The sequence below is a fragment of the Arvicanthis niloticus genome, chromosome 14, assembly GCF_011762505.2.
Source record: "Arvicanthis niloticus isolate mArvNil1 chromosome 14, mArvNil1.pat.X, whole genome shotgun sequence".
Lineage (NCBI taxonomy): Eukaryota > Metazoa > Chordata > Mammalia > Rodentia > Muridae > Arvicanthis > Arvicanthis niloticus.
In genome coordinates, this window is record NC_047671.1 from 67,345,140 (window position 1) to 67,352,729 (window position 7,590).

Consider the following 7,590-nt stretch of genomic DNA (forward strand, 5'->3'; position numbering starts at 1 on the left):
TTAAATTTTACTTATTCTTTACTTATTTGATCTAGAACATGTATTCCATTGTTGAATCCTCACATTCTATCTTCTGCTTTCTTCTTTCTATTTCTCTCTTCGCTGATTTTTCTCATTGATGTGTTAATCTTTTCTGTTCCATTTTCATTTCAAAGGACATTTCATGTAATCTTCATTATTTCTTACTTCTTACTCAACTCTATTTTAAATTTATAGTTATTTCTATAATTCTTAAAATATGTATTTGTTTTCTTTGATAAAATGAAATATTATAAGGTAGTATATTAAGATAAACAAAAGCTTACTTGGGAAAATGAAGGTACAGATGATGTCTCTTTGCAGACAATAGCACTACTTCTTCATGTTTAATGCTATATAGTTGCTGTCTTCACCAATGGAGCTTTGATGTCAGTTATTTAATGCCAGTTTGGGAAGTAATCTACAGTACTGACAACACTCTGAGTTGTTCGGGTATTCCCACTGGACCACTTTGCACAATGCATCAATATTATGTAACTCTATCTCTGTACTAGAAGCTTCATTTGATGATAAGTGATGGTCAGTTGGTGCTGTCTCCCTGTTATTTCCTGATTACCCTTAGATCACCTTTATACATTTAATTAGTTTTCAAATGCGTCTACTGTGTTAGGGTTCCATACTGTCATTTAAATGCCCATTCATTTTAATTTTCTCACTTCATATTTCTTGCCTCATTCTATTCTCCTTCTCTCCACATGCAATGCTTTCACTCCAGTCCATCAGCCCATGTATCCATAAATATGTATTTATTTCCCTATTCTAGAGAGATTTGCCTACCCTCTGACCCCTACTTAATACCTAACCACTGTTATTTTACAGATTTTAGCTTGGTTATCTTTTATTTAATGGCTAATAAATACATATAATAAACACACACACATACACACACACACACACACACACACACACACACACACACACACATATATATATATATATATATATATATATATATATATATATATATATATTCTGTGTCAGATACTTCATTCAGGATAATTTTTCTGGTTCCAACTATTTGCCTATGAATTTCACTTCATTTCAGTTTTCTAATGTCTTCTCGGGCATTAAAGCATAGTCCCTTAAATGTACCACAATTTTCTTATTTATTGTTCTCTTGAGGGATATCTAGGTTGTTTCCAATTTATTGCTATTATGAGAAGAGTGAGAAAGAGCATGGTCCAAAAGATGTATCTTTGTGTATCTCTATGGTATAGGTGCTTTTTGTAGTACATGGATTGCCATCTTCCTGAGGATCTGTCACAATGTTTTTATATTGGATGTACTTGTTTGCACTGCCAGCAGCAATGGATGAATGTTCCTGCTTACACCACATCTTTGCTAGCATGAGCTATCACTTGTTTTGTTGATCTTAACCATTGTGAAGGGCATAAGATAAAATCACAAAGTAGCTTTGATTATTATTTTCCTAATATGTAATGATGTTGAAAATTTCAATTGTTCCTAGGCCATTTGAGATCCCATTTCTCTTTTTAAGAATTTTGTTTAGATTTGTACCCCATTTTTAAAATTTTCTTTCTTTTTTGATTTCTATATTATAATTAAAACAAAATTTTAAGTAAAGGTTTAAGAATTTTACAAGGTAATTCTTTTTTGCTTCCTTTATTAAACATAGATTTTTTTCTCATGAAACATAATCTGAATACATTTTACTTTCCTCTGCTCCTACTAGTTCTTTCTCAACTTACATACTATTTCTATCTACTTCCTTTTTCTCTCTCCTTAGATAAGTATAGACTCCAAAGAGAATGAACAAGACTTAACAAAGTAAGACATAATAAGATGAAACAAAAAGTATATTGAAGTTGGATTAGCTAAGCCAACAGAAAATTCAAAGTGCCTCTAGAGCTGGCAAAGAGCCCACTCATCCACACATTTGGGAGTCCCATGAAAATAGTAAACTCAAAGTTACAGTGTATATTCAAGGACTCCTGGTACAAACCCTTATATGTCTTGTGTTTGCTGCCTAAGTCTCTGTATGCTCATATGATTTTTGTTCAGTTATATTACAGGTCCTTGTTCTATGTGCGTCCTTCATGGCTCTCTCTTTCTTGTTCTGTGTCCTTTTTTATTTTGTTTTCTGAGCTTTGAGAGAGGGATTGGATTGAGACACCTTTTTTAGAGCTGTATGTTCTAAGTTCTCTGTCTTTCTCTGTTCTTTCTATCTGTCTGTCTGTCTGTCTATCTATCTATCTATCTATCTATCTATCTATCTATCTATCTATAGCTACAATATCTGGCTGTGACTATCAATATTTGCTCTCATTTTCTGTAGGAGGAAGCTTCTCTGATGATACTTGAATAATGTGTGAATCTATGAATATAGCAGAATACCTTTAGTAGTAATTTTATTGTTATTTTATACTTCTTTAGGTTTTAATAATGGCCTTCAAATTCCCTTCAATTCTAGACATTTTTCACTTCATCTTTTATCTCAATACTATTTCTTCTTCCATATTTTACCTGTTTCTTCCCCTTTTCTCCTTTAAACCATATGTTCCATTCTACCCATAAAATCAATTTGATATAATCTTCCCAGTGAGATCTATGGGTCCCCTGTCTTAGGGTTTCGATTTCTGTGGAGAGACATTGTTACCAAGGCAAATCATCAAAATGACAACATTTAATTGGGGTTGTCTCACAGGTTCTGAAGTTCAGTCCATTATCTTCACATCAGGAAGCATGGCAACATCAAAGTAGCCATGACGATGGAGGAGATGAGAGTTCTACACTTCATCCAAGGGAAGCCAGTAGCTAATTGTCTCATGGGAAGCTAGGAGCAGGGTCTCAATTCTTACCTCCACTGTGAGACACTTCCTCCAAGAAGACAAATACCTACTCCAACAAGGCCAAACTTCCTAATAATGTCACTCCCTAGGCCAAGCATATTCAAACATTCAAATCACTTATAAGATAAAAAATCAAAAAGAAGGCACATACTTCCAACATCACAGGATATACAATACCATGTAAAATTTCATAGCGAGAAAATACTGAACCAAATCAAGACCAAAAACCAGCTGGGCAAACTCAAAATTCAGAATGTCCATATCTGATATAAATGTGTTCTTCATAACTTCAATTAATTTCATCTTTGTTGACTGCAACAAACTTATTTTCTTTGGGCTAGCTTTACTTTCCATTAGCAGCTTTCCTCAGGAGGAATCCCACAGCTCTGACATCTTTGAGTATCCAAGGCAACTTAAGACCCAGATATACTTGTGCATATAACCAAAAGATGTCTCACCATGTCACATGCTCTACTATGTTCATAGAAGCCTTATCTGTGGTAGCTAGAAACTGAAAACAGATCAGATGTTCCACAACAAAAATGGATAAATAAGTGTGATTTATTTACACAATAGACAACTATTCAACTATTAAAAACAAAGATATCAGGAGTTTTGGAGGCAAATGGATGGAACTACAAAATATCATCCTGCATGAGGTAACTCAAACCCAAAATGACATGCATGATAGGTAATCACTAATACGTAGATATTAGTCAAAAAATTATAGAATACCCAGGATAAAATACATCAAACTTAAGAAGGTCAACTTTATACCTTCTTGTTCCAATGTCTGGGATCAAATAGCCCCTGGCCTCTCACAATTCCAAACCTCAGCTGCTCCCCATTACTGCTTTATGCCTTCAAAACCAGTACTATCTGGATGATTCTTACAGAATACCATGTCCAGCTGTAGCATCTGTACAACCTTGGCTGTATCTGAAACATAGTTTCTTTCTTTCCCAGAAAGAAACTTTCAGAAAGAACTTCCCAGAAGATTTTATCTTAGTTTTGCTGGTTTCTTCTGTTTCTAGCTAACCCCTTCTTCTTTTATCTATCCACTGTGGTTCTGTAGATTATAGCTTGGTTACCACTAATTTAATTGATAATATCCAGATATAAGTGAATACATACTATATTTATCTTTCTGAATCTGGGTTCCTTCACTCAGGATGACTTTTTTTTTCTAGTTCCATCAATTTGCCTGAAACTTGTATGATGTCATTTTTGTTTCAGAGTTTAGGATCTTTACTGTCTTGAAATAACCTTAGAAGGCTCTGTTATGGAACAGGTAACAGAGCAAAAACTCCAGAGTACTTTCTTTAAAATGAAGAGGAAAAGAATTGGATAGAAGGAACTATTCAAACTTCATTTTCTTTCCTTGTGGCTGGAAGTCTCCCCCTCTTCCTCTGTGGCTTTGGAAGCTTCCTCTGCCTCCAAAGCCTCCCTGACTTCTTTCATCAAATCTGCCTCTTCCACCTAATCTGTTTCTTCCTCCTCTGCCACCATCTCTGCTTCCAAAACCTCCTCTACCTTCACCTGGACCACCAAAGCCACCTTCACTCTTTGGTTTGGCCCAGTCCAAGGTAACTTTGTTTCCATCAATTTCTTAGTCTTCTATGACCTCCTTGGCAACTTTGGCATATTCTTCACTATTAAATTGTACAAAACCAAACTCTTTAGAAGAACCAGTTTCCAGATTGGTGACTATAAACAGAGCTCTCAAGTAATTATTTTAAGGTCTCTTCAGTAATATCCTAAGGCAGACCTTTGACAGAGTTTTAGATAGCTGACTTCTCATATTAGGTGATCCCCAGGGTCCTTGCAACTCCATCCAGATTGTTCTGCTCTCAATTTCCATTTTATTACAGCAATTTAAAGCTTCTTTAGCCTCTTCAAATGAAGCAAATTCTATAGATGCATACCCTTTAGATTTGTCATGTGTGTTCTGAGGCACTTTGATAAAAGTTGCTTTCTCATATATTTCCTGAAGAGTTTCTTCTGTTGCACTGTAGGAAAGGTTACTTAAAACCAAAGTCTTTGATTCACCAATTCAAGTGCTGTTCTTTCCAGTTCTCTCTTGCCTTTGTGCTTTCTCTCAAGTATAGTAGAGTGAAAAAGATCGTCTATCAATTCTTGCTCCCTGCTTTTCTTCCAAGTTTTTCTCCACATCAGCCTCCAGCTTAAATTCAATATAAGCAATTCCTTTCCTTTTTCCATCCTGGCTGACTAATGTGATCTCCATGACACCTTCAAACACTTCTTTTAATTCATCCTCAGTGATATTGAAAGAAAGGTTTTTGGCTAAAAGTATTTTTGCAGCTTGAACTTTCTTATTATTTCTTCCTTTTGGCTTTTCTAGTTTAATTTTATTTCCAAGAACTTATAAAGCAGTAAGCTCCAAGGCCTTTCCTAGGTCTTCAGCAGACTCAAAGTACACATAAACAAATTTTCTATTTGTACATGTTCTGACATCCACAACAGCAAGATAATTTTTAGCAAAAAGGTCACTGATGGCAACTTTTAATTCAGCAACAGACTTGTTTGGATTAAGGTTCCAATGAATATACTGAAAGGTATAGTTAGTTCTGAGCCTTCTACTTTTCATTTCTTGGCTTCAGAGCCTTCCTTTCTGTTTGGTCATTTCCTTCTTCCACTTTTCAGGTACTGTTTTAACGGGTTCTTCTTCTTCTTCTTCTTCTTCTTCTTCTTCTTCTTCTTCTTCTTCTTCTTCTTCTTCTTCTTCTTCTTCTTCTTCTTCTTCTTCTTCTCCTTCTCCTTCTCCTTCTCCTTCTCCTTCTCCTTCTCCTTCTCCTTCTCCTCCTCCTCCTCCTCCTCCTCCTCCTCCTCCTCCTCCTCCTCCTCCTCCTTCTCCTTCCTTCTTCCTTCTTCCTTCTTCTTTCTCCTCCTCCTCCTCCTCCTCCTACTCTTCTTCTTCTTCCTCTTCCTCTTCCCCTCTTCCTCTTCCCCTCTTCCTCTTCCTCTTCCTCTTCCCCTTCTCCTTCTTCCTTCTTCCTTCTTCCTTCTACTCCTCCTCCTCCTCTCCTCCTCCTCCTCCTCTTCCTCCTCCTCTTCTTCCTCTTCCTCTTCCTCTTCTCCTCTTCCTCTTCCTCTTCCTCTTCCTCTTCCTCTTCCTCTTCCTCTTCCTCTTCCTCTTCCTCTTCCTCTTCCTCTTCTTCTTCTTCTTCTTCTTCTTCTTCTTCTTCTTCTTCTTCTGCTTTTTCTTCATTTTACTCATCCTCATTCTCTGAGGCAGGAGCAGCAGGAGCTGCTTTTGCTGTCTTCACTCATTTTACTACCAGTGGCTCAAGTTCATCTTCTTCCTCATCCTCTTCATCCTCATTGCTGTCATCTTCATCCTCTTTTTCTTCCTCATTACTGTCTTCCTTGTTGGTATTCTTACCATTTTTAGCCCTTTTGGCTGAGTGACAGCCCCCTTCTTTACCAGGAGTTGGTACCAATGCTTTTGCTTGTGAGACTCCCTTCTTACCAGGTGTTGGAACTGCTTTGGCTGGTGTAACCGCTTTCTTAGCTGGTATGGGTGCTTCCTTTTTGCCTGGGTTAACAGCTGCTTTCTTAGGTGGTGTGTGAACTGTAGCCTTTTTTGTTTGTGAAACAACCACCTTCTTTGCTGGAGTTGTAGTAGCCTTTTTGCCTTTTTTTCTGAGGGATGACAACCTCCTCTTCCCCAATGCTGTCATCTTCATCTGACATTTCTTCATCTTCACTATCTTCTTCCACTTCCTTTGGGGAGGAGCCATTTTCTTGGACACATTGTGGGTTTTGACAGCCTTTAAGAGTTTCACCATGATGGTGGATTATGGCGACCATGTGAGTGGAGAGTGAGCAGCTCAGAAGAGCTTAGCAGAACCCATGAGAAGCCAACTGCAGCAGCAGGTATTGAAGACTCTGGAGCACGTATAAATGTCTGCCAGCTACAGCTAGTGTCATCATTTTTAATAGATGAGTAATACACCATTGTGCCAATATGCCACATTTTCTTTATCCATTCTCTGTTGAGGGATACCTAACTTTTTTCCAGTTTCTGGCTGTCATAAACTGAGCAGAAATGTACACATTTGAACTAGTGTGTCTGTGGTAGAATGAAGGTTGATATCTAGCTTCTTGTGTTCTTTATATATATTAGATATTAGCATTTCATTAATGAGTAGTTGGTAAGACATTTTCCCATTCTTTAAGTTGTTACTTTTTCTAAATAAGCTTGTTGGTTCCATGAGTTCCCACTTATTAAATTTTTGATCTTGTGCCTGTGATAAAAGTGTTTTGTTCGGATTTGTTTTTCCTGTAATGATGAGTTCAAGGCTTTTGTCTTCTTTCTTTCTTATAAGCATCAGTGTATCAGGTTTTATGCTGAGTCTTTGATCCATTTGTAGTTGAGTGCAGTGTGTTGAGTATGAGTATTCCATTTGATTTCATTCATTCTGATTTTCTTGTATTCCATGCTGTTTTTATTACAGTAGCTTTGAAGTACAAGCTGAAATTTGGAATAGTGATACCTCACATACTTCTTTTACTTTTTAGAAATATTTTTAACTATTCTATTATTTCATTTTCTTGGGCATCACTCAGGCATTAGTTGTTATCTTAAAATTCAATACAGTGTTTGTTCCCATTTTCTTTCAAATTGTTGAATTCTTTGATAAAATTTATGATTGTTCTTTTCAATTCTGTGTCCTGTGGTTCATCTCAGTACTTCTCAATAGAAACATGTTTATAGGAT

General features: G+C 36.6%; 1 pseudogene; it reads right to left on the bottom strand.

Moving 5' to 3' along the window:
- Positions 1-4,206: 4,206 nt before the first annotated feature.
- Positions 4,207-6,658, bottom strand: LOC117720176 (nucleolin-like; annotated as a pseudogene).
- Positions 6,659-7,590: the final 932 nt, after the last annotated feature.